We start from the raw sequence: 25,026 nt of genomic DNA, 5'->3' as shown, positions 1-25,026 counted from the left end.
TATCTTAATGCACATATGTAGATATGACCAGGGCGCTATGTTTTCTTGGCTTGCCTACTGCTTTTCTAAAGCAATTTCTTCTGGGCCTTACGGACTCAGTAACATCCTCTAAAGTGATGGCCTGCCTAAGTGTACCATCTACATCTGCTGCATCCTCTTTACATAGCTGCCCTCCTCAACTATTGAGGTACCTGGTATTAATTAGCCCCTTCGCCAGCTTACCCCAATCACCACTCTCCCCAGTCATTGTTACAAGCCTTGGCAACCTACACAAGTTAGAGTGTCATACCAAACTCACACAAGACTGGGAACAGCCTATGAGAATGGTATTGCAACACAAATGACAAAATCATCTTTTTACTGATGTTGGCACAGAGTCTATAATTTAAACAATAACCCCCTCCTTTTTCCTGAAGGAGCTCACATTTTTGCATGACCACAAACAGGAGTGACCACAAACTCCTAGGACCGCAAGCAGAGGTGCTGTCATTGGCTGGAGACCAGACCAATCTTTGTAGGCCAGCTCATGAGATGCCATGAGCAAGGAATTCTTGTGGGCTTCCAAACAGAAAGCTAGAGATGGAAGAGTGAAGATTCCCAAAGCTGAAGAAAGGAGACATGAAAGAAGAGTATCATCATCACATGCAAAGCCATTGGGGATGATGGAAGGGAAACAGTTCTCCCAGACAGCATGGTAGATCTCTAGAGGCTACATGTGTACTCCCATCCCATCTTTGTGGTATATCCACATCCCAAGGCACCCTTCACAGCTAGGATGCCTGGAAACACATCCAAGAACAGGACATTCTGCACCAGCAAGTTAAGAAAAAGAACAGTGGAGAATGAAAATCCCCTTAGTCCATCACCTACTAAAGGCAGGCCTTCCTACTACCATCCCACACCCACCCCACCTCCAAAAATGCATAACTTGTTGTATCTTATCTACATGCATGGGTGACCTTGAAAACAAGCATAAGCTTGCCTGCATACTATGCTCTATTTGTTTTTAGGTTAGTAGTGGGTTTTGGACTTTGCCTGGTGTTGTGTATAGCTTTTTTTTTTTTTTTTAAACTGCTCAAAATATTTTAATTGGCATGTGTGACTGGGGGCATGCTCAGGGACAGGTCTCATGCCAGCCCACCCACCTGTCTCTATGGGGCAGTCCACCCCATCTTGCCTGCCACAACTTTGCTGTTCCCATAAACTGATGGAAAATGCAGGAGACTGCCCATTATTGCCCCTGGCATCAGGGCAGGTATCTGCAGCTCCATACCCCACCACCCTATAGTGACTAGGGCCTCACACCCCCTGCTTTCACAGAGTCTCATGCATCAAATTGTCCTGCCTTGCTCCCTCTTGGAGGGGTCCCATAAGCTTTATCCAGATCACACCTTGGGTGGCAGATGTACAGTCTTTGCCCTCACCTGCAAAACTCACCTGGGTAGTGGCCAGCTAAGCTTCTGACCTGGGCTAAGCTTGCCCTGGTCCCTCCCAGGGCAGCTTTACTGGGTCCCCAGCCCCACATACTTGGCTCCCAGCTATCAGTACCCCTTTCAGACTCCACACTGCCCTCAACTTGCTCTCCTTGGGGTTGGCCCATGCACTGCCCTTCAGGCAGTCCCACAGCCCTACTTAGCACACCCCCTTGGGCTGTGCTTTAGGCTGACCCTCAAAGCTACTCAACCCTCTTCCAGGTCCTCACTACCACCCCTCTCTGGGGTTACACCTCTACCCACTCCTTTAGGATCCAGGGTTTTCCTCCCCTGTGGAGGCTCAGGTGGCCACAGCTGTGCCTGGTCCCTTGTACCCGCAGTGTTGTGGGGGCTAGAGATTAAGGCACCCCAACCCACCTTTCACCAGGGAGATAACTAGCTTGGCATTTCCTAGGGACTCCCACACCACCAGGAGCTCCCCCCCAAGCCACCCATCCCCAGCAGGATGCAGTTTTAGGTCATGCCCAGGACCAGAGCCTCCAAACCATCCCCAGAAGCTCCTGCTCTTACCTCCAAGATACTCCTATTGCAACTCAGTCAGGCAATGTTGCTACCTAGGCTGCCAGGAGCAAACTGTTGTGCTTATATAGGCAGCCAGTGTTTTAAAATGGCTGCAGCAATCAAGCACCTGCTGGCTGCTTGACTCAGCCCTTAAAGTGCCAGGCACCGCAAGCGCACTGCCACAGTGCGTTCATTAGTATTTATTCAACATTCCCTGATAATGTCTTTATGATCTTGGTTATGTGCTTTGAACAATTTGTGAAAATCCCTACCTTTGCTATCATAGCCTTCGTGGATATCCACAGAAAGCTGACCAAAATCCCCATACAAAACACAGTAAAAACCTTGCACTATGGTACATACTCATTAGTACATGTGCAGCAATTATGATCGAGGCCCGGAAAAACATATATATTATCTGCAAGTGGCCAGTAGCCTGAAAGTAGGAACACAGTGTGTATCCCAGATACTACACCCCTACATAGCTGCACTGCTTCATTGAAACTTCAGGTTGCTCAAAAGATCCAGCAAACCTGCCAGCATCCATCCATCCATCCATCCATCCAAAAGGCTTTCCCCCTTGCTGTCATGAGGGTTCTGTGAAACGCAGCAAGCACCTATGATAAGAGGCAAATATTTCTTATCAACCTCCAGCCCCTGACATCCGGTTTCAGTCTTGCAAAAGCACATCCCACTCTTATTCTGCAAATACTTTAGGCACTTCTTAGCTGTACCCTTTCTCACAGCTAAATGACCAGTAAAAGGCTGCATCAGCTGGAGAAGCAGCAGGAAAGCTGCATCTTCCAGAGGACTGGAGGAACAGCAACATCAGCAATGTCCATGAGGACCACAGAAGCAAAAATTCCATTTCTCATTGTAAAACGGTGCAGCGCTTCTACTGATCCTGACATGCTGACCATCTCCAGACCACCCCACATTAATTCTCTCGAGTATTTCATGGTGCTAAAAGAGGCCGAGCAGTGCCCTTTCTGGTGACGAATTCCAAGGCTTCATGTAAGAGGCAATAAGCACATGGAGCTCCTCAGTTGCCCCATTGCGCTTTGGTAAGCTCAGTCCACAAAAGCATTAATGAACACCTGTGCATTGCCTGACCTACTAGCATGGGGTGGAAGCATCTTCCTGGTGGCAGCCCATACCTCCATTGCAACAGGGCCACCAGTTGGTTTGCCAGCACACAACTAGTTAGCTACTTCCTGGTAACCAGAGCTGTGCAGAGCCTCCCATGTGCTTCTTCATGCTACGGGGAGTACTGCTGCGACTGCTTTTCTACTGCAGCTCCAGGGTGAGCTCTGCACTGGTTTCAAGGAAAGTGGATCTTGGACTCCTGACATTCCACTGACATTGCTGATCATCCTAGCTCTCTCCTAACCCCAATGTGGCTTTCCACTGAGGGAAGTTGATCTAGGAAAAGCCTAGGAGAAGTGTCTGCATGCTTTCAGCCTCCTCTTGCTTCTCAGGTGCTTTTATCACCCTGGTCATGAAGCCACAGCATTCATTTCAAAATCCTTACCTTAACTTTTAAATATTCATCCGTGTGAAGATAGTAATGTTCACCAGTGTTTCCTCTATGCTGGCTGACCACACTTTGAAAATGGCATGGGTTGGCTCTTGCAAACCCAATGGATGGTGGGAAGAAGACAAGAGGAATCCTAGGAATGCGATCCCAAACCACAGCACACCACTACTTTCTGGGACACGTTGTACAGCGTGGCGTGAAACATCCCAGCCTGTACACAGCACAGCAGTGGAGCAATTTGGCTTGGGATGTTCGACAAGAACGGCGAGTGCTGATTTTGAAACATCGCACTGCTGTGCAGCCTTGATAGGAAGTGAAAGTAGCTTAATTGCAGTATAATAACTAGGCGTGGGTGATCTGTTCACACAAGCAGATCACTTAACCCAGTTACACGATACCCGCAACGAGTTTCAAGTGCTGACGTGCCCAAGTGGCCATTGTTCCACCTCTGGCTGAGAGTTTGGAACCGAGATGGCTACAGGAGAGGAAGCTGCATTGTAATCAGGCTGATGCATCATCTCTAATATTTTTACATGCATCCCAGCTGTCCCATTTTGCCTTCAGCTACTCATCTGCCAACACACTAAAGGCAAGAGTGTTGCCCGCGTGTTGCTCATGGAAGTTCTGTCTGTTGGATTTAAACTGCAGGTGATGACTCATGGGAGGGGAAGAAGCCAACCTGGCAAAGCTTGTGGGGGGATCTGCAGGCATGGCAGGAAAAAAATAAAGCATCTTGTTACCTGTGAACGAAGCAGATTGGATCTCAATATTACCGGGGCAAAATAAGCATGAAGCCATACAGAGACCCTTCTTAGAGTGCTGTATTAGATGCCCAGATACCACAACGATGTCCATGGCACAAGAACCTAACAAGGATACAACTAAGTTTTTAAAAAGTAGCTATAAATACGTGTGCCATCCCCATTGCTATGGTATCAGATCGGCCGGTCGGGAATCTGAAGTACTCCTGTTACCTGCATGACATGCCTCCTTACAACTCACTGCATTTGATTCCCTACACTGCAAAGCATCAGCAGCGCAGAAGCAAAAAGCTTCTTAATGGGCCCAATTAGGTTCTCTTGAAGGGGAGAATAAATAGCCCCCCTCAGGGGTTGGTGGATTAAGGTGTGGCAAGCCCAGGAGACACTTGTCACTACACCAAGACCAAGCGTCACAAATCAGAGCAAAGCAGGAGAGACAGGGCATATGATAATCAGCATTTGCAAGTGGTTTTGATTATACATGTAGCACATATTCCCAGCACACTCATCCGTCACAGAAAACCTTTCATGGTGCTGTATCTCAGGGATCAAATCCGCACCTCATGCTGGGATCTGCGAACACCACTCCACCGCTGGAATGACCTTCATAGCAATTTGCTCAAATTTCCAGGACTTGATCCTGTAAATGGAGCCTGCTCTGGCTAGGACAAGACATAGGGAGATCCTGTGTGATGACACTAGGTTTCATAGGCTGGAAGCTAGGAAAAAACCTCCAGGGCCTGTCTGGTTAAAAAAAGCCTCAATAAAGAATTCCTTTTATATTCATCAGAACTGAGCTCTGTCTTCTTGCTATCAAGGGGGATGCTAATGTCACATCTCCTCCCTACAGAATAGGCTTAATTTTTTTTTTTCATCTTTAAGGCCTCACTATGCTCAGTCATTTTTGGCTCCCACCGTTGTCTGTGCATCTACAGCTGGTCTCCGTTTTGTGCCACTGCTTTCCAGAGTGGATCCAGGAAACAGCAAAGGGCTTCAGAAGGCAGGACAGTGGGGAATGTGTAGAACTTGAGCGTGGCTGTGGAAAATATGCATTTCATTCGAGGCCTGAGATGACATATGACTGGGGAGTTTGCAAGTTCAGGTTGGCTGGCTTTTATTGAGGAAATCTGCTCCAATCATGAGCTTGTTACTTCTTGTAGTTACAGAATGACTGTGGTTTTCCATGCTCCAAACCAATGCACTGCATACAAATAACCCCACACTATGGGAACGTTTGGACACAAGATTGTTGCTGGAATCTGGAAAATAAAGTGCTTTTTGGTGCAAAAGGCTTGTTTGGTTTTAGTCCTATTCCTCAGGGTCAAACCTGCATGGTTTTGGTGTTGTGGGGTTTTGCCCTTCACTTGTTTTCTTTATACTGACAATGGAGGTACCTTCTGCCTCAGATGTACAAAGGATGCATCTCTGGGGCCAATATTATGCTACCTTCAACCAAATCTATAGAATTGGTTCTGTCTCAGGGTTACCTGCAGCATGGATCCCATGCCAGCAGAAAGGGCTGCATTTTTATCCGAGGATTTGCACGGACCGTATCAGTGTAGCAGCTGTGAACCTGCCGAGTGTTTCTCGACCGGCTCCCCCAACGGCCCCAGGAGAGAGGGTAGTACAAACAGGGAAATGAAGTACAGATCAGCAAAGAGATTTAGGAGGCCTAGACAACCTGGGCCTTCAAACCCAGTTCCTGGCATTTGGGGACAACTGTTGGTCTGAGGAGAGACAGCAGAATCTCATGTGCCGCATCCACACAGCACCCAATTAAAAACTTGTGCACATGCATGCACGCGTGCACACATGCAAGCTGCAATGTGCCAAGGGTAAAGAGCGGGGTGGGGCAAGGACATGGGATTTCCTCAGGGTATCCTAGGAAGAGAACGCTAGGGCAAAAACCCCAATGACTGCTGCCAGTCTGACCTGAGGGGAAAGAGCTTTTCTTGCCCCCAGATCTGGTGACTTGCCTTCCGTCACAGAGGCAGATCAGGAACCGAACCCTTAACCACAAGCCCATCCTTCCTTTCAATGCCTCAGACACCCGAGCATTAGTGGTATCTATTTGAGTCCAAACCCGGGGACAGGACACCTGGGTTGTAGCCCTGAAGTTGCCTCAACTCACCAGATGGCTACAGAGAAGTCATGCTACACCTTCCTATTTTTCATCCTCCCCCATCTGTGAAATGGGGATAATAGCAGGTATCCATTTCAGTTGTGTAGTCCTGAGGTTTATGAGGCTCAATGAATGGCTGTTTATAAAGTGCTTTGAGATCTGCTACCTAGTTACAGCCCTTAGCCTGCTTATCCATCTGTCACTGCATGTCTACAGCATCCGATTGAGAGGTGGTTGAACGAGGGACTCCGGAGAAGGGCAGAGCATCGTTATCATCATTGCCTGACAGCAAAATCGGTCACATGGCTCTATGATGACAGTTTCTCCGCTCTCAAAACCAGGTCCTGATTATTTCAAAATGGACCAGACCCTTTGTCCTGCCCTTCCCTAGCCCCCTCCCCTAACCATGCAGGAGGGAAGGCAACATACAGGTCCAGAGTGGAGCGCGCAGTCGCTGTTCGCACTGCAGGGCCAGCTCTTGTGATCAGCTTCCGCAATCAGGCATCTCACATACTACGCTGCATAACCTTTATCCCCTTTCGAGGGATGGCATTACACTCCCTCCTTCCTCTCCTCCCTCTCCCCTCCTCCCTTCCACCCGCTTCTTCCCCCAAGGGAGCCCGAGTGCTTTGCTTGAGGGCACTGAGTGAATCATCCAGTAACACAGAAATCTCTGAGTCCTCTTTAGAAGTCCCAGGAGGAGGCAGATCTGAGGGAAGTCAGCGGAGAAGATGCCTGCAGCAATGTCAGTTCTAGAACAGTCGGGCTGACAGGATTCGGAGCGGGGATTAAGGTTGGGATCAGGGATGCAGGGAAAATGAAAAAAGATGCTGGCTTTCAGGCGCGCCTCTATTGTGTTTGTCTTGTTGTTTGTTCTTAAGGAAGATTGATTCCCTGGGCATCCCACTTTCAAAGGCCCCAGATCACCTTCCTGAAAGGCTTGGTGTTCACCTCCGCACCATGTATTTGCTGCCGCATCCCAAGATTTTTGTTAACATAGGGGCAGGCAAACCCTCCAAAAGTTCAGGCCCCGGGAACAGCACCCAACTCCCAGATGCTTATTTGAACTACCTGAACCTGCTGCATCCGGAGAGATGCCTTTGGTAGATGAGCATATGCAGGGCCAGACACAGGCATAGGCAAACTGGGTGGCTGCCAGAAGCCTGGACAGAAAGGGGGCCCAAAAATGGCAATTTTTCTGTCCGATTATCATTATTATTATCATTATCTCTGGCAAAGAGGGGCCTGATTCTGAAAGTTTGCCCGGGACTGCCAGGAGACTAGGTACGGTGCTGTGCGTATGGGAAGGGATGTGCATGTTCCACGTCACCTATGATCTGATCCAGAAAGAATCTGATTCATTCTTGATACAACCCCACTGAAGTTATCCCAGAGATGAATTTGGACCCGAGCATTTAAAACATTGGCTTTTTCCAGCTCCTCCGCAGCTAAATTGCACCCGTTTAGATTCCCCGAAGCCCAGCTGGTAGTATGATAAGTAATGATCCCCGGTTCTTATCACCAGTAGAGCTCTGTAAGTACCATCACGCTCTATAACCAGGTCACGACCTCTTCACCCAAGCAGGTTACAACAAGCTCAGCCGAGTTGTGTCCATATGGCAGCTCCCCCCCCTCTCCCCCTACTCCGAAACGTGGGCATATGTCAGTCACATTTGTGAGCCCGCTGCTCTCCCCTAGATTGCATCAGGAAGCCGAGTGCATGGAGCAGCATTGACAGCATGTGGTGCAGGGCAGCCCGGGAGGTGCCGCCTCAAAGAGAGCTCACGGGGGGAGGTCGGCAGGCCACAGCCATTACCCAGCAGGGTTAACTGCTCCTATCTGTAGTGCCAGGTAGGGTTGGGTATTTGACCAGTCAAATAAAGTTCAGTCAATTGACTGGTCAAATATGGGTCAAAAATTGTACAAAATTGCCTATCAGCCCAACTAATGTACAGAAAAAGCACAATTTTCCCATTAACACATTAAAAAGTCCTATTTCTGTCAAGAAAATGACCAAAACAACCAGCAGGGTTTTTTTGTAAAATTGTTATCATTGACGGGTCGAAAAATTTGCAGTCCATTGACAATATTTGACCGGTCAATTGACTGGCTTGCCAACCCTAGTGCCAGGGAGCTGTGCTGCACAGGTCCCAGGAAGACAGCAAGTGCCAGGTTAGGTCATTGGTCAGATTGATGGGCTGATTCACCCTCACCTTGCACGGGAGGGCTCACCACAAGGAAGGCCTCTTCCTCACCTGTATGAGGATTCATTGCCAGGCACTGCCGCCTGATTGCCTATGTAGCTTTTGACTCCCATTGGTACACGCCATGTGGGCAGTAAGAAGTCACTTGGCCATTTAAGAGGCTTGAAGGTGAGCAGCACTGATCTGCTCCAAGTTGCCCATCCGTAAGCTGGGCTCGAACTCTGTAGCTTGTCTCCTGTCTGACCCCTGGCCATAGCATCCTGCCCCCATGCCTACAACCCTGGATCTTGCCTATCATCTGACACTCAGCCTTGATGGTCAAGACATGACATACAAGGGTTATTGCATGGGGACACAGGCTGTGCCACCGAGATGTCACAAATGTGGTGCAAGCTCTAGTGTGGGCTGAGCCATAGGCTCACTCAGAGCCATGCCCTGCTGGCCCTTTACACACCAAGGACTCACGTGGGCCCTCTTTCTCTAGTCTTTCCAAGGCTCCCTGTTTCTAACGAGGCTGGTAGGAATACTAGGAGGACAATCACTCTGAGCAGTTATTTTGACAATGATTAGACTCCCAGGGACAACCAGAATACATGGAAGCAGGAAACAGGCTTGAAAAGGGGATAGAGAAAGTTTAACAAATCTTCTGAGATCCTCCACAAAATTTGAGGCATTTGGGGAACCATTTCACCCCAACTTCATTCGTACTTGGCCTGAGATAATTCCTCCAGGAGCTGGAAGGAGGGCCGTGCTGAGATCCAAGGAAAGACTGAGTGCCCTTAAAGTGAATCTTGTATCTATCTAAGGAATGAATTATTATAGTCCATTATTATAGTCCCTAAGCTAAGCTTTCATGCAGTTAGCCTCACAAAACCTCTGTGAGAAGGCAAGTGTTAGCACCCCATTATACAGATGGGAACTGAAGCACAGACTGACTGAGGCACTTGCTTAAGGTCATGCAAGAGGTTTCCAACTGAGCAAGGAAATAAACCTATAACTCTTAAATCACAAGCCGGTGTACAAACCTCTGGACCTTCCTCATGACCGAGAGGGTGTAACTCCCATGTGAAGTGGGTGATTTGGTATCCCCCCCCGTTCCCACTTGCTGCTTGCTCCCTTTCTGGGTCACAAGACCTATTGGGTTGAAACAGAAACACCATGGGCCTCCTCATATGGGCCTCCTGCTGTCTGACCCACCACTGGAGCAGGGGCCTGTCTTGAATTCCTAAGGGAAAGACCCTTTGTCTCACGTATCTGCATGGCAAAGCACCATATGATTTTAATGGAAGCAAAGTCCGACTCCTCCGCTCATCATTAAACATCACAGCCTCGCACCAGGACTTCATTTGTAATGAAAGGCAGCTTTTCCAAGAGAGCGGCAGCTCTTCACCCTCCAACAAGCTGAGCTAGTTAATAGCTTTCAGGGGGTTCACAATATCCACAGGGGTGTGGTGGCTTCCCCCCCTCAAAGGGAGGGGTGGCAAAGTGGTTTAGGTGCACGGTCCAGAGGTGTGACCTGTGCTGGAAGTCATCCCAGCTATGAAATGATTGAAAGCTTGCCACATCCTTCCTTTGTGCTGATGGCTATAGAAGCCAGCGTGCCGTAGCCTTGCTAGTTATTGATGGGCCTTCTAGGTTCAGGTGGATTATGACCTTTTTTCCCTGGTTTAAAAAAAAAAACCCAATCCAACCAGCTAAAGCATCCCACAGGGCAGCTAAAAAAGGTACTTTGGAGTCTTCAGTGCATGGGAAGAGAGGGAAGGTCAGCGAAGAAGGAGGTGTGTTGGGGGCTAAAAGACCTGAATCCAGCAGGATATAACAGCCCTTGACCAAAAGCTGCTCTCCACTTCCCGCAGCGACACGTCAGAGTACGGGGAAGGCCCTGCTCCCACCTCTAAACCCAGGAAGGGGGTTTCTCCATGCCCCCATCTTAGGGTCCTCACTTCCCGCTCTGGGAGGGGGCTGCCTCTGACCTTTGAACCACAAAAACTCTGGCCCGTACTGAAGGGGCAGGGTTGTATTTCCTGCTCGTTCTCCCTCAAAGCTCATCCTGGCCTACCGGGCAAAGGGTTTTTCTCCTGCGGTATGAATTAAGATGGCAGTCCCGCCAAAGATCATTGGCCTGCCTTAGGGCCACGTTACTCCAGTACTCCTCTGGCTTGGGAGAAGGGATTTTCTAAGAGCCCCTCTTGTTGCATCTTGCACGGGGATGGGTAGGAGAGGCCAAACACCCGTTCCAGAGAAGTGACTCCACGCTGCTGCAACTGCCCATCTTTCAGACATTTCCATTCAGAGCAAATCTGGACCCTCTTCCCTCCAGTCTATTCCTCTCCTTTTTTAATCTCTTATCTTCGTACAAACCATTAACTTCCTCCCCGGTCCTTCCCACACTCCCCTCTCTTAACTCCCTCCCCCAGCTCCCCCCACCCCCCGACTCATTTGAGCTCTTTTGTTATGGCTTCAAACTGATGGCCCGGCAGACACAACTCTTTCACTCCATCATTACCGTCTGCGCAATGTTATGTCAGTTCTGCGGTGACTCTTTCGCCTGGGCCTATCCTTTGCATTTTGATGGCATAATACACCTCGCAGCCCCATCAGAACATCAATATCGTACCAAGAGCCGCTCACAAGATGGACCATAATGCTTTTGTACTCAAACATAATTCTCCGCTTTGCCACTCTGACACTTTCATTTTAGGGCTCTTTTTTTTTCCCTTTCCCCTTCAAGATACAAAAGGCACCAAGTTCTTTTTTTTCCTGTCCCTCTCTTTTCCCCCTTCTTTTCCCCCTTTGATACACAATATTCAACCCTCTGTTTTCAAGGTTTTTTTTCCACACCCCCCCCCTTAAGTTTTTCTTTTAACTTTCAAGGTCAACAGGGACAGACAATGCCACCAGTGCCTGTTTGATATGTAAGCGCTATTGGCGTCCATTGCCACGGTTTCCGTGGTAACACAGTAACCATTAATTTTCAATTAAAGTAGACAAAAAGCCCGATGACAGCTCCAGGTCTGCTGAAGATGTCAAGAATCCGTATTAATATACAGCAAGAGAGCATAATTGTGTGTCCATCTTCCCGAGCAACGAAAATGGGGGGATAATTACCAGCTAGAAAGCCACTCTGTAATTTTGTTCTTACTGTCACCACAACCCTACATATTAGCATAAATTAAAAGCAGGGTTTATTGTTACCAAAGTGCATTGATATTTCCAGCCTATTTTCTTCCTTTTAACTGTTTGTTGTTGATGAGTGACTCCTGGACACATGGCAGGGTGCACACGCGAGAACCGTTTGGTTGTTGAAAAGTAATGGATGAAGTCTTGGGATGCCGCCCAGGTGGAATGAAGAAAGATAGCTATCTATCTATATATCTATATGGATAGATATATGGATAGGTATCTATATCCATATCTATATGTGTAGGTATATATCTCATCATCATATATGTGTGTGCATGCACATGCGCGAATTATACATATATATGTATATATATATAAATATATACATATAAATAAACACACACACATATACATACATGCATATATACGTATATAAATATATGTACACACACATGAAGGGAGAATTTAAGGAGCAAATTTGCAGCCCTCTTCCATCCTTGCCAATTTTCCTGTTGCAATTAGAAACCCCAGCCTGAACCTGCCTTTAAGAAAGGGATGCTTAGCATGGGAATGTACTTCCATTGTCTTCGTTCCCAGCCCTCTCTTGGATTCTCCACCCTGGGCTGCCTTAGGATTTGGATATTCAATGGTTTGTTCTCCCTCTGAAGGAGGAATTTAAGTCTCTGGTTTATGCTCCAGGCTTCTCCCCTTAATGTCTCTGGTATCTTCAGATTGAGGTATCTTTCCTTTATATTTTATAATTCCCCTTGGGTAGTTGGGAGAAGAAAGCCCTGACTCTCTTTTCTCTGTCTCTCTCTCTTGCTGCGTCTTCTGGAAGCAAGGGCATTTCCATTCCCTCCTTTATTTGCATGCTTTTTTGGGGTCTTCTTTGCACACCATTGTCCACACGTCCCATTCGAGGAGCCCTGAAAGCTAAGGGTTTTGCATCGTCCATATTCTCAATCCAAGATGTCCAGGAATTTAGATATTCCCATTCTCCACACGTGCTGACATAACGTTGAAAAGATGCCTCCCTCTTCCATGCTTTCTGATCCCTATTTCCCTTCCAAGAAACTCAGCTGGCGTTACACGATTAGCCCTATGGTCTCCAATACTGTCATTACCTCCTCTTCAGAACTCACCTTGAAGTTGGAATAGATGTAAGTCTCTAACTGCTGGGTTCTTAGTGACAGACGCTGAATTCATGAATTTAAGTGAATGGAAAAAATGGGTTCCTTGTATCATATCCAGAGAAAGCTGTCCTTCAAAAGGAAATTTAGTGTAATTACCCTTAAGGGAGCTATCCTCACACAGTCAGTCACAACACTGACCTGCTGGCTAGGATCTGACAAGGAAATTGCAGGCTGTATACTCAACAGAAGGGGCTTCCTCCCTTCTTAGGAGAAAGATGAAATGCAAAGCTTGAAAGGAAAAGTATTGGCTTCTGGGTTTTAAATCAATATCTTTCACAGGGTTTTCCTTTATGCAGAAATAAGAAGTGAGGGAATGGGGTCTGCAAGAGGAATCCTGGAGATACGAATTCCAATTACTTGAGCAAAGGGACTTCTCAGGATGTACCTTCTTAAATATGCATGTAGAAACAAAGCATACGGATGATCAGAGATGGGACCATCACCTTTTAAAGCGGCCTGTTGGAACTGAGCGTGACGTGTCTCTGCCCTTATCCTAGTACACAAGGGACATCGCCACCAAGCCGCAACTTCATCTAAGTACTTGTATAAACTTCATCTCCATATTAATTAATCTCCTGGCCATGCTTAGCAGAGAGGCCATGGATTGGTACATGGAAACCAAGTCCCCCCCACGCATACAGATAGACTCTCCAAATCAAAGCCATGCTGGAAGCCTGCACTCTACTGTACCCTACAGCATGTAAGGACTGAGCCCAAACAACCTCCAAACATTAGCAGTTATCTTCAAGACTTCATGGAGGACTGGAGAAGGGCAAACACAGCACCTATCTTTAAAAGGGGGAAAAGGAGGACCCACAGATCTGTAGACTAGTCAGCCTCGTCTTGATTCCCAGAAATTATGAAACAATCGATTTATAAGCGCCTTGAGACAACTAAAGATGATTAAAAGACAATTACGACAAAAAATGCCAACACAGATCTATCAAAAACAAACTGTATCTAGTCAATCTAATTTCTTTCTTTGACAGACCGCCTGTCCTAGTGGGTAGGGTGTGATGTGATATAGCTGGAAATGCAGGACAAGGCCCTACAGATGGACCACTGTTTGGAGCACTTGTCTGGGACTCTGGGTTGTTGGTTGTAGCCATGTTGGTCTAAAGACACAGGCAAGGTTCTTTGGGTAGATGTGATACCTTTTATTAGACTGAGTAGTTGGAAAAAAATTTTTTGAAAGTTTTCAGGTGCAATCACCCTCCTATGCCTGAAGAAGGGTGATTGCGCCCAAAAGCTTGCAAAAAACTTTTTTCCAACTACTCAGTTTGTCTGAGACTCAGAATTTAACGATGGCTCCAGTACAAACTTCCTCATGAGATGGGACAACTCGGTTTAAATATCCAGAGGAGTTAAGGGCCTAAATATTTCTCTGTGCCTCCGTTCTCCAACTGCAAGTTGGGGACTGTAGCCTTTCCCTAGGTTACTGGTGTGTGGTGAGTGAGCATCCATTTTTAAGTTTGAAATAACTTTTTGAGATGAACATTTTGAAAGGAAGGGCAGGAGCTTATGGGGATGGTTTGGAGGCTCCTGGTCCTGGGCATGACCTAAAACTGCACGCTGCTGGGGATGGGTGGCCTGGTGGGGCTCCCAGTGGAGTGGGAGCCTCCATGAAAATATCAGACCAGGTATCACCCCAGTGGAAGAGAGGTCAGGGTGCCTCAATAACTTCTAGCCCCCAAATCGCCATGGGTATCAGTTGGGGCCAGGCATGGCTATGGCCACCTGAGCCCCCACCAGGGAGGGAAGCCATGGAGCCCCAGTGAGGGGGTGGATGTGGAGCCCCAGTTGGGGGAAAACCAGAGGGCTGGGAGCCCAGTGTGTATTTGAGGGTTCATGTAGAGTTGCCCTGGGAGGGGTCAGGGCAAGGTTGGCTCTGGTCAGGTAATTGGCGGGCCACTACCTGGGTGAGGGTTGTGGGAGAGGCCCAAAAGACGGTACGTCTGCCACCCAAAGTGTGCGCTAGGTAAAGCATATGGCCAAAGGGGCCTGCTCTGAGACGGAGCAAGGTGGTATAAATTGTTGATGTGTGAAAGAGACCTGTGAGAGGGGGTGGAGCATGAGAGGCCCTAGTGAGAGGAGGGCGGTATGAATGAGTGTGTGTCTGAGGCCTGAGAACGAGGGCTAAGCTTGGTCCGGCTGTAGGCCAGGAGCATTATGTCACTTGGATGCCATCTGTGAGGCTTGGGCTGTGGTGTAAGGGAGGAATTGAGCCGCAGATAGCACCCCCTGGCATCGGGGCAAGAATGGGCAGCCTCCCGCCTTATTAGAACCAATTAAGAGACAACAAGGCATGGCAGGCGAGGAGGCGGGCGGTTGGCTCAGAAACAGGTGGGCGAGTCAATGGCAGACCAGCCCCGAGAAAGCCCCCTGTTACAGAGGTAAAAAATTAAAATGTGCAACAAGTGAACAAAATATTCCATTCTTATCTAAGACTAAGACATAATTTTGAATACCTAATTTTGCTAGAAAAATTGATTTTTTTTTCTCATGCTATGGTAGAATTAAGACATTTTGGAAATTGTGGAATTTCCCATGAAATGGAAAACCTGGCGCCTGCCCAGACTTTAATAAATACATTAAAGATTGCGAGTTGCCTGTGGACAATGGTAAGGGGAGGAGGGTCACAGAATTATCTTGCAAGGAGAGGCTTGATTGCTTCATTTCTGCTGCGCTGCTTTTAGTTTCAAAGTTGTCTCCCATAGATGCAGCCACCGGGCAAACTGCCAGTGAGCGTGCAGCACAGCTTTTCTACGTCTCTCTATCCCCCCATGCTCTTCCTTGCCCCTTTGGCAGGACCTCTCTGTTCTTTCTTTACTACCTGCTGCCACGGTGCTGAGATCCAAAGGGGAGATCCTACGATTCTGCGCCTTCCAGCGCTCTGGACCTTTCTCACCTTTTTCTCTGTGCTCTGCAGTTATTGCTGGGCTAGCACTAGGAACTGTCATTCACTATGTGTCTGTATAAAACCCGTGACAGTGGGATCCCTCTAGATATTACTGCTGTATATTGACATAAAATAAATAACAATAAAGTTTAGAGTAGAGGGAGAAATTAGTTGAATACATTTCATGGTTGTAAAGCAGCAGGTGGAAGCACAGTGTGGATTTTGGATTCCCATGCAAAGTGTTTGGGTCTCTCTTCAGTCACTAGATTTTAGGTCTTCCAAGCCTGCTCTCCCCAAGATGACTTTGTTTCCAGGATGCCACACGAATAACTGAATAATTCTACTTGGAGTTATACAGGAATGGTAAGCTGTGTACCGGGATAGCGGCAGCACCGTACCTAGACTCCTGGCAGCCCAGGGAGAACTTTTAGTATCAGGTCCTCCTTCACCAGAGACAATGATGATAATAATTGGACAAAGGGAAAAAAAAACATTTTCTGGCCCCTTTTCTGTCTGGGCCCCAGGTGGCTGCCCAGTTTGCCGATACCTGTGTCCAGCCCTGGGTAGCAGCATCACTCTGCACTAGTGCCCCCGGTGTCACTAGACTGGTAAAGACTCTGTCTTCCTCACAAGATTAAAAACCAATGGATACCTTAGCTGTTCAGCCATTGGACATCTCATGGCAGGTTTTGCAGGAGTATTAACCCTGTTGTCCTGGCCAGGTTCCAGTTTGGGTCATTCTTTCGACCAAATCAGCCATGGTAAATTGGAGTAGCTCCAATGATTTACGCTAGCGGAGCATGGTGCCCTCCATGTTAAACTTCCACCTTTCCACTCCAGTTCTGCGTAGCATTTTCCTTCACTTCATATCCTAAAATGCTGTGTAATGTTGCTGTGTGCTGCTAAAGGGATGCTGTGTCCCATCCTAGAAGTGTGGCTATATAAGTGCTTTAGGGACCCTTCACAACGAAAAGCAAGACAAGATATTACAACTGCTAACAAGCCTAACACAGGCTTAGAGATCCCACATGGCTTCTCAACTATAGTGAGCAGGTAGGATTCTGCTCCTAGGTATACCAGGGTAATCCTGTCAACTCCATTCAGGTTAAATTAACATTACAGACAAATTATAGTTAGTTAAGTGTCCATGTGCCCACTCTGCAGTGAGTGAAAGTTAAATCATAGAAAATGAGAGTTGAAAGGACCTCAGGAGGTCACACCTGGTCCAACCCCTTTCTCCAAGCAGGACCAGTCCCAACTGCATCATCCCAGCTAAGGCTTTGTCTAAAGGTCTTAAGCTCCAAGGATGGAGATCCCACCATCTTTCTGAGTAACCTGTTTCAGTGTTGTACTACCCTCCTCGTGAGAAGGTTGAAGTGACTCAGTTCTCTTTCACTGAGAGGTAAACCCAGCTGGTTTAGCTCTCACTTACCACAGGGTCAAAGCAGGCTCATAGGCAGTTGCCACAGACCTGCTGTGGCAAAGTAAATCCCTGTTTCCTTTTAACTTACTGTCAATGATTTTTTTTTTGGTCCATATCCTCAGTTCAGCATTTCCTCTGAAAGCAGAGATGACAGACAGATTGGTAGGTGTCTACTATTTGTTTAAAAAAACCCCCAAAGTCATGCAGATGATTTACAGGGGCATGTCTGAAGGGAAGGGAGGGTGATGGAATAGGTGCGTCTCCAGAAAAGTCTAAAATCCTTTTGTCTTCACTGATGTGCTTTCCCAACCTGTCAGACCGGGGCAGTTTGACCTCCTCAAGCCTCTCCTTCATGCCCTGGCAGTGCAGGCTCAGTCCCAGTAACTTCCAGGATCAGGTGCTAAATGGGCTGTGACCAGCAGCTTGCTCCACCATGGTGCGCATGTGCGTGCGTGTGCATGTGCACAAGAGAGAGAAAGAATAGGAAACTGGCTTCCCAGAGCTAAATTTAGCAGGAAATGAAGGGAAACTGCAAATAAGAGGGAAAACCTTTGCCACTTCTTATGGCTCTGAACCTGCCTGACTCTTGACTCGCAAATACTTTCCTCTTCAGCAGCTTTGCTGTGTTCACATGGTCAAAATTATTTCAGGTAAGAAAAATAATGACCTTTTTATGGAAACAAACATTCCCCTCCCCACCATTAGTTTCCCACCCGAAACACAACAACACAGCCCACTTCAATTTTTTTGAGCCTGTTTAATTAAAAAAATAATAATTTTTTCGTAAATAATTTTTTCTATTTTTCTGTGAACTTCAAAAAGGAAAAATAGAAAAAGTACTTCCGAATTTTCCCCAGCTGGCACCTGCTGTTTCTTGACCTGCTTGTACTCCTCAGTCGGTGGTTTTGGTACTTTGGCTGGGATGATGGAAACTTTGTTCACTTGTTACGTCCATTCTCATCCCTCTTCTTAGAGGAAATCTTTTTGTCCTGTATTTGTACAGCTCCAAGCACAATGGAGCTCCTACTTGCTCCCATAACACACACAGTTATAATAGCGGTCTGGTCGTCTACCAAGTTTTCTCAGCTTGTCTTCCATCTGTTAGGCTGCCTGTTCTTGCCATGGCTGCTGACTACCTTGCTCTTACGCTAAGTCTAGCATCGTCCAGCAGCTACTTCCCGACACCCCAATTATATTAACCCGGCACTGCTCGTCATTAGCCATAGTGCTGCCCAGTGGATGAGGGCAGTCTCATGGAAAAGGCACTCAAGCAGGCTGCAGAAAGGTGGGCTCGGTCCCTGGCTCAATCACAGATGCCACAGATGGCCCAATTCAAGTCTGTGCCTCAGTTTCCTGCTGTTACATTGGGTTAAAGATGCTTCCTCTCTCCCCGTCTTTTCTCTACCTTGCTATTTAGATGGCAAGCTTTTCAAGGAAATGGGGTCTCTCCCTAGGGCTTTGTTTGTACAGCGCCTAGCACAGCGCAGTCCTGATCTCAGCTGGGACCTGTTTGCATTCCTGTAAGATAAAGAGAATTAATGATTGCCTGAAAACCCTCCGAAACTGCTCCTGCTGTTTTGTTTCATCCGGAGCAGCATCCAGGGGTCCCTTCGCGACACCCAGACGAGACATGCCGGTGGCAACATGCCAGAAGGCTGGTGTCCCTCCAGCTCTTAAACACCCAGTTCATGCAGTCAGAGCTAGCAAAGGGTCAAAAGGATCCTCGTTCTCCCTTCCACCCTCCCTTGATATAAATACCAGCCTACCAGTCGACACAGAGTACATACATCTTAAACAAACACTTGGCTGGGCTGTTTATCTCCACAGCCTTTAAACAAACTCTTTCAAAGGTTTCTGCTGATATGAGAGATTTACTGAAAACCATTCGCCCTTCTTAAAAGCCTCTCAGTTTATGCTGTGATGGGTGAAACGAATAGTGTTTTAGCCTGGAGTTTTCTGTCTTCTGACCGCATGTTTATTCTAGGGGCCGCCACCGGCTTTGATAGCAGAGCAACATGGGCACTATTCTTTACGAGGAAAAATATAAAATAAACCCAGAACCTGGGTGTGGAGGTGGGGGATGAATCAAAACTTTGGGTCTGTTACTTTTACTCACGACATGCCTGCTTTTCTGGCTCCCAACTCTTGTTACCTTTCCACTTCTGCTAGTCCAAGAAAAGTTTGCATCTCAGCAGCTGGCTTCGATGTTTCCTAGTTTATTTTTAGCATCTACTGGCAAACATGCAACCTATGCCCTGGCATATGTGTGTGGGTTAACTAAAACTGGCTTTTACAGCCAGTTTTGATTAAATCGGGTGCAAATCCCTGTTGGGTTACTGAAATCACAGCAGCACCATCAGTAAGAAGGATGATACCACCTAGTTTCCAAGTGCAGGTTTCATCTGTAGACTTCAAAGCACTTTGTATCTTCCCTTGTCGTCATCACTTGCATTTTGCAGACGGGGAAACTGAGGCCCGAGGGGGTGACGTGAACTGATTGAAGTCACCCAGTGAACCAGTAGCCCAGCCAGGCAATGAACCCAATTTTTCTGCATCCTAATCCACTGCTCAGTCCATTAGATCACCCGGCCTTTAACAAGCCTGCTTTAATAGCAGTCTAGCCTAAATCAGTAGGAAGGAGACAACTCAAATGGGAACAGCCAGGTTTAGAGTGATTTATGAGCATCCTTACAAGGGACTGCACTAATTTACAGTGTTTTAAACCCCCACCTTTACTTAGAGTAGTGTCACTTTATGTTTAGACAATGCTTCTTGCTTTGCAACGATTAAACCAAACGAAAAGCCCCAGTTTGTTGTAAACCAATGTAGAGCCAGCCCTCGTGCGGCCCAGCCCTGGCTGAGTTCGGATTTGTTTTAAAGGGAGGATTTTCTGGGTCGGGGCCTCTTCTGGGCCTGACGAGACACCTCTGCGGAGGGCATGTGCGGGAGGTGGGTGGAGAAAGGAAAGAAAGAAAACTTCTGGCTTCCAGCTCCCTTCCCCCCTTCCTTTCAAACAGACGGAAGCTGCTTTCACTCTCACTGTTTACATACAAACATCCAGCCTTTCCTGTCCACAGACATGTTCCTGGCTCTTACCTATGGGCCCCGGGGTGAAATACTTTTGCAGTTAGCTCTGAATAGACTTTTCAATACCTGAAACCTCCCTGTTGGCTCCTCCCCATGTGGAGCCAGGTGAATGATCCCAAGCTTGAAGAATGGGGCACGTGAGCCAGAGGGAGATCACAGTGTCCCGGCAGCAGGAAGGACGTGGGGCAACTGGCTAAGGAAAATGTGACACATAATGAAGGTGCATTCAGAGGCACTGTACTGCAGCAGGTAAAAAAGCTGAGATGTGTCTGATTTAACCCAGGCGAGGTGGGGATTAGATAGAGGAAGCCAGCTTGAGAAGGAGCCAGATTTTGTTCTCGCATACAGCATAAATCCAAAGTGACTAACTCCCCTGATGGGGTATTTTCCATTAATTCCCATGATGACAATGAAGAGTAACATCACTGACATGAACTGGATGATTCCAAGTTCATACGGGTGTAATTAAGAGCAGATTCAGACACAGGCATAATCATCACTGATTGATGGGCTTGATCCATGATTGATCACATCGTTATAGATCCATGACTGATCACATCATTATTGATATTGTGAAACAACCTCAGAGCCCCACTCATGAACCAGGATCTCACTGTGCTCAGTGCTGTACAAACATACAGTGAGAAGAGGATCCCTGCCCCAAAGAGCATCTTTGCCCCAGAGCACCTACTCTGGACTCCTTTAAGACATTTGGATATTTATCTTACTGGGATCCTTTGACCTCAGCTGACTTTCTTTGACCCCTGCTGGACTCAACGATCTCCTGAGGTCCCTTCCAGCCCTAATGTCTATGAAATCCATCTAAGAACAAGGCGAGATAATGCACATCTAGACTCTCTTGCTATAATCAGTCCCCCTTTTTGTCCCTGTTCATTGAGAAGCTGACCTGATGTGCATACGCTTATACTGCAGCGTACCACAAGGGAATTGGGAATTGGTTCCTTTGTGTTTAGGGGACCGCAGCTTTGCCGTATCACGTGTTGTTTCTGATATACAGTTCTCTCCAGCGTATGACAAAACCAGGTGGAGACTGGCATATTGTCAGTGTGACCCCTGCACTGGTGAGCAAAGCCGGTTTCCCCAGCCATCAGCCAGGAAGTTATCATCAATAACCCAATACCTTCCAACATGGAGAACGAACTGAGGTGCCTAAGGATGGGTGAGAGCTCGGAGCTAGAGAGGAAAAAAAAGGCTCACCATCCTGCATCCTCAGGGCTTCCCGTCGTGTGGCCGGAGGACGCTGGACCCGATTCTAGTCTTGCTTCTGGTGACTTGTGATGTAAACTCAGCACAGGTGGAATCAGAATCAGGCCTGGTCTCTTTAAGGTTTTTACTTTATCACTACAGTAATAATGAATAATGATAACACTTTGCTTTTGTATAGCTCTTCTATACCTGGGATCTCCAGATTTCTTAAGGACCGTAGATGAATAAGGCCTTGCATTTTTAGTCCCCTTGCTTTACAGATGGGAAAATGGGGCACCGTGAGGGCTGATACATACAATCTGCATTACAGCTGGTCGGAAAATGAAGGGTTTTTTTTTTCCCAGTGGAAATTGGTAAATTTGGGGCAACATATTTTGGCAAAACACGCAATATTTTGCTCCTGCAGTGCCAGCAAAGTGCCTCCAAGGGGGCTGTGGTTGGGTCCTTCCTGCTCCCCCCACCCACTGGCTAAGCTACTCAGGTAGGCTACATCTCCTCTTGCAGGCAACAGGTCCTGAAGAAAGGAGGCAGCACAGCATCATGGGAGACAAATTCCCAAGTCATGAGAACAGCTTAAAAATCATGAGATTTTATAAAAAATGGTAGAGCTGCAATTTGCTGTTTGCCTCTGGGAGCTTTAGGGATCCCGTTCTTAAACTTGGTTTCTACAACTCCACAGGGCACCAGTGTATTTTTTTCGAGATAAAAGCAAGGACAAGACTCCAGGGAGTTGGAGGTTTAAGAAAATCCCTGGCTACCATGAGGCTTGTGACAGAATCGTCGCCGCTGACTACACTGATAAGCCTGAAGTTATGACCTGAAGATGCCTTAAAGGTTCAAAAACCAGAAGGTGAATAAAAAGAATCCCAACTGCGTTAATAAATGATCAACATTAGCATCCCGCCATCTTTCCTAAGCCAATGTCACGGTTTTGGGAGTAGGGGGGCTGATAGGTTGTGTTTGAACGCTAGGGTTGGCTCCGTTTCCACCTTTCTCTCGATGATTCAAAAGCAGCGCAGAACAAGACTCACAAGGTTTTTTCTCACTGATCTTGAACGTAAGGGACTCTAGGTTTCAAGGCCACTGGGTAAAGAGGGAAAATCACTCCCACTGCCCATGGATATAATTACTCACAAAGAAAATAGAGGAATGGTGACTCAGGTCTCTTGATAGATTAAAAGGTAATTCCTAGGCCCTGCGTTTAGAAGAAACCTGGCAAGAGAGTAAAGGTCAGGAGAGAAATGCTGGTATTTATTTATACAGAGGTGGTTTGTGAACAACATGTATTTTGGAGACTTTCGAAACAACATAACTCACCCAGAAAGAGCTGTTAAACCTGTTTGGTAGAAACATATGCATACATATCTATAAGCAAACACAGGTAATTGCAGACAGCACACAAACAAGGAAGCACACACAAGGCAAACTTTTAAACTAATCGGACTAACAAATAAGTCCAAACTTTCTGGAGCGTCACAAACTCCCGCCTTCTATGTGAGCCCACCTGTGTACCCACCCGCACTTTATTAGGGCTGCGCAGATCTTTTTTGTTACAAACCCAGAACATGCTGCTCAGTTCCTGAATGTGCCGATGAATCTGAGCTGAGGGGAGGGTGAGTTTGGGGGCACAACTTGGGTGAATCCGGACTGGGTGATGTGAGGCTGATTTCTAGGGTAGCTGAGAGTTGATTTACTGCACTCGATGGAAACCAAGCAATGTTTGGAGGTCTGAGATTGTTTGGAGGCCCGGCAAGGTGGAAGGGAAGACCCTCTCTAAGTGCAATTGTCCATTTAAACCCAGAACTCAAGAGGATGCAGGTGAGTCTCCAGCATGAACCACCAGTGAAAACTAATGGGCTGAGACAAGCACATCCAAACAAAGGGAAATCTCTGAGTTTCGCCAGCCCCTAGATCCTGTGCTCATTATGTTTTCTTTGCTGGCCTTAGGGATTTTGACTCTGCTGAAGTAATGGGGCCTCCGTGCTCAGCATATCTGACTATCAAGACTAGGATGTGCTCAGAAATCAGTGACCGCTTTTGAAAATCTGTCGCCTTACTGGAAACGCGGAGAAATCGTAGCACAACTATTCCGGGATCTGAGGCTAACGCGCTGCCAAGTAAGGGTCCAGATGGCAGACGGGGCCCCCGGCCCGGAGCAACCGCATCTCTTGAAATGGAAACTTTTCCTTATTTTATCGCTTTTTTACTGCTTTGAAACAACACGCAGATTAATACCGCGGAAGCACAGCTGGGCAAGGAGGAGGAGAGACGTCAGCGCCAGGCAAGGAGCTGCTGGCTAGATTGTGCTGATGTTTTTGGTAGCACAAGGGAAAGTAATTCAGTCCTGAAAAGGGCTTTCTCCTAGGCCTCTGACTACACCATTGATCCTACCATGGGAAGCGTCGAGCTGATCTGCCACAGATTCAGTGAACACGGCTCACCAAATCTTTCCAAGCACAGCCACGTTCATACCGACCTTGCTGTTCCACCTCTGGTGATGCTAGTGCTTGGTGGGCAAAGCTGGCCAGCAGCTCATCGTGCATGAAATGCCACCTGCTGTGGGCACGTCCTGAGTTTGGGGAGGGTGAGACGATCCCGACAGATAAAAGACGGGGTATATTTTTGAACACTATGAAAATAAACGTGGGTATTCATTGATGACTAACCTAGTAACACGACTGCACTTAGATGGCTGTTCGGTGCATGCCTCTTCAACTGGGTTAGAAGATGGTTTCCTTCCTTTCTCCCCCTGTGGAAAATCTGGAATTTTTGATGAGATACTGAAAACCAAACAGGGTCAGTTGAAACCTGAGGCTTTCTGTAAGAAACCTGGAGGAAAGAAAAAAAAAATACTGGTTGAAAGCTGAAAATTTCAGTCTGGAAACACCGGTGTTTTGACTTTCAGGAGATATCATAGAAATATCATAGAAATCATGGAGGAGAAGGGCTGGAAGGGACCTTCAGAAGTCATCTAGTCCAACCCCCTGCCTGAGAAAGGATTATCCCAATCCAAACCATCCTATACAATCCATAATCTACATTTTTTGTAAGACTACCATCAAACACAAAACCATCACAACACAAAACATAACACCCGAACCCACCGTGCGGAGGAACCATGATAGCCAATGCTCTGCTTTTATGAAAGGTTGTTATTCACAGATTCATAGGTTCATAGATGTAGGGTCGGACGGGACCTTGCAGATCTTCTAGTCCGACCCCCTGCCCTGGGCAGGAGAGAAAACTAGGCTCAAATGACTAAACAATTGTGACTTGGCTCTTAGTATGGGCTCGAGATCCCAGGTCCCTGAGCTGGGCTCCATGGCTAGACAACTGTGTTCATGAGGCACCATGGGCTGCCCTTTCTTGTGGAGCTGCCCGTGGTGTTTTGTGGGAGTCTGTGGTCGTGATGCCTGGCTGCAGTCGTATCAAATTGTGGTCCGTGCCAGCTTGGCT

At 47.3% G+C, this 25,026-nt stretch overlaps 3 long non-coding RNA genes across 4 annotated transcripts in view; 1 reads left to right on the top strand and 2 right to left on the bottom strand.

Moving 5' to 3' along the window:
* Positions 1-341: 341 nt before the first annotated feature.
* LOC132244785 (uncharacterized) lies at positions 342-2,058 on the bottom strand. The gene is made up of 2 exons (XR_009456548.1): positions 2,004-2,058; positions 342-603 (listed from the first exon to the last, which is right to left on the bottom strand). It is a non-coding gene; the product is annotated as an uncharacterized LOC132244785 (long non-coding RNA).
* An 18,400-nt stretch (positions 2,059-20,458) lies between these two features.
* Positions 20,459-22,465, top strand: LOC132244783 (uncharacterized). The gene is made up of 2 exons (XR_009456544.1): positions 20,459-20,592; positions 22,250-22,465. It is a non-coding gene; the product is annotated as an uncharacterized LOC132244783 (long non-coding RNA).
* A 17-nt stretch (positions 22,466-22,482) lies between these two features.
* Positions 22,483-25,026, bottom strand: part of LOC109282052 (uncharacterized) — a 194,884-nt gene continuing 192,340 nt past the window's right edge. For both annotated transcript variants that reach the window (XR_009456543.1, XR_009456541.1), the window contains exon 5: positions 22,483-24,399. This is a non-coding gene — a long non-coding RNA (uncharacterized LOC109282052). The remainder of the gene's footprint in view (positions 24,400-25,026) is intronic.

This window comes from Alligator mississippiensis, chromosome 14 (assembly GCF_030867095.1).
Source record: "Alligator mississippiensis isolate rAllMis1 chromosome 14, rAllMis1, whole genome shotgun sequence".
Lineage (NCBI taxonomy): Eukaryota > Metazoa > Chordata > Crocodylia > Alligatoridae > Alligator > Alligator mississippiensis.
This window is presented reverse-complemented; position numbering and strand designations above follow the sequence as displayed.